Source organism: Lepus europaeus, chromosome 1 (assembly GCF_033115175.1).
Source record: "Lepus europaeus isolate LE1 chromosome 1, mLepTim1.pri, whole genome shotgun sequence".
Lineage (NCBI taxonomy): Eukaryota > Metazoa > Chordata > Mammalia > Lagomorpha > Leporidae > Lepus > Lepus europaeus.
In genome coordinates, this window is record NC_084827.1 from 164,745,484 (window position 1) to 164,749,567 (window position 4,084).

Here is a 4,084-nt window from a genome sequence, read left to right on the forward strand (position 1 = left end):
TGTCATTGCCGAACTAGCTGTCTTCATTTGCATAGCTTATAAGGATAATAGACTAATAAAGAAAAATCCAAAAAGGCACACTATGAATATAAAATATTTTCTGTCTGATTTTTTCTTCCTGTCTAAATATACTACACAGATGTAAAAGCACCTGGATGTCTTAGGAATCAGAACTGTGACTATCTAATGTGGAAATTTAGGGTATTAACATATAAAACTACAATGGGATCTGTTTCTCTGCAGCTGTTTCTGATGCACAGTTCATTGTCTGCCTCAATTAGAAACGTGTCTTTCGCAATACCATTTCCTGCTCTGTGGTTGATTTGATCAAATATCCTATTGTTGAAGCCAAAAACATAGATTTACCAAATCAGCCATAGTATTGTTCAGAACTCATCATTCATTACATTATTCTTCATCAATGCTTATGATACTAATATCCACAAAGAACTGAATCTCAAATGAGGGTTTTTGAAATCCACTCGACTGGAAGTAGTCTGTGAACAGTTTTCTCCCCTTTTTATTTTTTAAAGGAAATCAAAATGATTCAGTCTTGTACGGATCATGACAATACCAAACAGATGCAAATAAATATTAAAGTAATATATTTCAGTGTTGGATTACAGCCCAAATTCTTTGCCCCAGAAAATTACATAAATGCTCTAGTGCGCATGTGGTTTATATTTAAGGTGTAATGAGCTGTTCAAATAGAGAAGGGCAGGCAACCATATTAAAAATAAACATCAAATTTTTACAAAGACACATCCACTTAGTTTGCAAATAGCCCTAATGGTTTCAGTTTATTGCAGCTACTCCAGCACACGGCATTTTGGTTGAAACCCAATTTTCAATTTCAATGTCTCCTATCCAGAAAGGTTGCCATGTATAATTCTTTTATGGAATAATTATTCAATTGTGATCACATTGCCAGAGTGAGCACAGTCTGTAATGAGAGGGTCGAAACAAGAATAAAATAGAGGATGAAATGGTGTATGAAAACCCGAGACTGTCTAACTGCAGCCACTGAATCAGAAGTCCATCACAATTGCTTTGTGACATGCATCCTAATGGTATCTTATTGAATAGTGCTGTGGCACCCCTCTTTGGGTTCTGATGCCATCGTGTTACACTATTTAGAAAGTCTGGAGGAAAACAATAGGTATGCTCTGCCCTGATTACTTTACATTTAAACACATCTGCAAGGTATGTTTCAAATGTTTACAATACACAACACACACACACACACATACACAGACTTGCCATTTGCCATCATTTGTATTTTCTCTGATTGTAATGGCAAATCTACTTGGCTTTTTTGCTCCAATGAGTAAGTCTTTGTAACTGGCGGACTCATCTGGATTTTCATCTCAAAAACATACTGGCGTATTGTCCTTTGTAAAACATAAAGCAATGGGATCTACAGCTCCAACAAACTCTTATGTTCTAGTTTATAGTTTATAAACTATAAACTGTTAACTGCCTCAGGAGTCTTCCAAGTTTGAACCGATAAAGTGCCAACTGGTCTTGAAATAAAACAGCTAATTCTTGATTTTTACATTGCCTAGAGTTCCATCTCTGGCAACACCACCTCTTTCGTTGCTTGGTAGGGACCTGCGGGAGCAATTGTATCACTTACTTGGACTCACCAACCAATGAGTGGCCAGGGACTTCGGTGAATGGCAGTTTTCCAGCTCTGTAGAAATGATATGAGAAACCTGAAAGAGAAACTAGGTGGGATTACAATTTTGAGGTTGTCTAACATCAGTCACTGAATTAATTAAATTAGTTACTGGCCTTCCAACATTTATTTCATCAGTGTCATCAATTAGGTGAATTGCTGTTATATCAGAATGATTTCAAATCTCATTTTGTTTGTTACATTTCTAAAAATCAGATGCTATTCTATTTTTCACGTACCCACTGAGTGATACCTTTTCCAATTTACCTGAAATTTTTTTGTTTTCCAAATGTACTATGAAAATCTCATAAAAAGAGATTTACCAAAAAAGATAAAAGTAGAATAAACTCGAGTCAGCTACCAAGATGAAGTTAAAACCCGTGACTTGCTTGGGCTAGCTTTCTGCAGGCTAGCCTCTGAAGGGTTTTGCAGGGACCTGAATTTGACCCATTCTTCTCCTGGGCTTCAGTTCATGGTTTACCTGACTCTCAGATGCGTTGTGAGGAATTATGCTGTCTCAGGCAGGAAATTCCATTATTTACCTCCCAACAAGGAGAATGCCTTGACCATCTGGGGATTTTTTGTGTTTTACAAAGTGCAGGAATGTATAAGGGTTTTTCTCAGACACTGGCCGAACACAGGTTGGTGCCACTAGGCACAGAGGAAAAACGGAGGATGAAGAAAATCAAAAGCCTGTGGGTGTTTGTGAAAAAAGTCTGAAAGTACAGGCAGGAAAGCAGAAATTTAGAGTAATATTTGAAAACTCATTTATACTCTTTGTTGTTATCCATTTATAACAGAAAAAAAAAAAAGTGAGAGAGAATGGGAGAAATCCACACAGTGATTTCTCAAACTTGGAAAAATTATTTTTGACTATTTGCTAATTATTAAAATTATCATATTGTATTTGGAAAATTTTCTATTTTTTAATGAGTAAAGTAATATATGCATGAAAGCAAAAACAATACACAAACATATGGAATTTAGAAATACCACTGTTCGGTTTTCTACTTTTCACTTTCTTTTTCATTTAATTGAAGGTCCCTTACCTGCCCTGGTTCCTTGGGTGGCAAAGACCAGGGGAAGAGGGAAGGAGCCAGCGGGCACCTGAGGGGTCATTTCCACAACATTCCATACATTTCCACAACATTCCATTTATACACAGAGCCAAATAGATGAGAGGTGAGTCACTACTGTGTTTACTAGTTGGCAGCATGGAAAGGGAAAGGAACAGCAGGGGTATTGTTAAAAAAAATACAGGACTGCCCCCAAACTAGGGGTCCTGGTGGGGAACTTGGTCTGTTTCAACTCAAGAAGAATCAGAAGATCCAAAGTGGTTTGGGAAGGCTGGAACCCTCAGGGATGGAGGGAGGAGGGAGGAGGAAGGTCCAAGGGGGAGGGGCTGTTTGGCAACTGGGGTGAAGGGATTGCCCTCCCCCTACTGGGATCTCCTCACCCACTCCTGTCTGGCAGGGATGGAGCAGTCTGCGATCCCACAAGGACAGGTCTGGGGCTGTCAGATAGTCTGGGCAGGGGGCTAGGGTGGGCCCACAAAGGTTTGTCCTCCAGGGAGATTACAGCGTGGCCTCCAACTTCGCTGCCAGAGTGCAACGGTCCTTGACTTCCTCTTAGCAGTTTGTTTGTGATTCATCCTTGACTCCTGTCTGCTGTTTCTTGATGGTGGTACCCTTGGAACTGGCAGGGGTCATTTTGGTCATAAGAGGTGCACACTCAGGGGCCCAGAGGATAAACACCAGGTCTTCCCTTCCTGTTCTCCTTGGTCTCATAGGTGGTGTCATAAAGGGCATAGGGTAGTCCTTATCTGGCAGCCTCTTGATGAAGGTGGCATAGGGATGGTCAACAGTCTGGCCTGCATATCCCACCAGGATCTTCTTGGTCTCCTCAAGGATAATGGTCTTCTTGTCCTTAGGCAGAAAAACACCACCACCTTGTGCTTTTTCACCTCCTCTGGCATTCATGACTCATTAAACTTCCTCATTGAACACCTTAATAATGCCATCAGAGACAGTCACACCAAAGGCCATATTTCCAGGAGCAAAAGGAAGATGGCAAGGGAGGCAGAGAAGCCAAGAACCCCTGCACCTGCTGTCTGGATCCAACTCTGCTTTTCACTTTTAATCTTCAACACTCTCTCACATTGGTAACTTTTTGAAAGTATGTATCCTAGCCCCAGTATTGTGGCACAAATACATTAAGCTACTGCCAATGACACCAATATCCCATATTAGAGTGACAGCTAAGTACCAGTTACCCCACTTCTGATCAAGCTCCCTGCAAATATGCCTGGGAAAGCAATGGAAGATGGCCCATGTACTTGGGCCCTTGCCACACATTGGGAGAACTGGATGGAGATTCAAGCTCCTTGCTTCAGTCTGGCCCAGAACT

The 4,084-nt window shown here is 40.7% G+C and overlaps 1 pseudogene; it reads right to left on the reverse strand.

Annotated features, from left to right (window-relative positions):
- Nucleotides 1–3,130: 3,130 nt before the first annotated feature.
- Nucleotides 3,131–3,723, reverse strand: LOC133763492 (cofilin-1-like; annotated as a pseudogene).
- Between the last annotated feature and the right edge of the window lie 361 nt (nucleotides 3,724–4,084).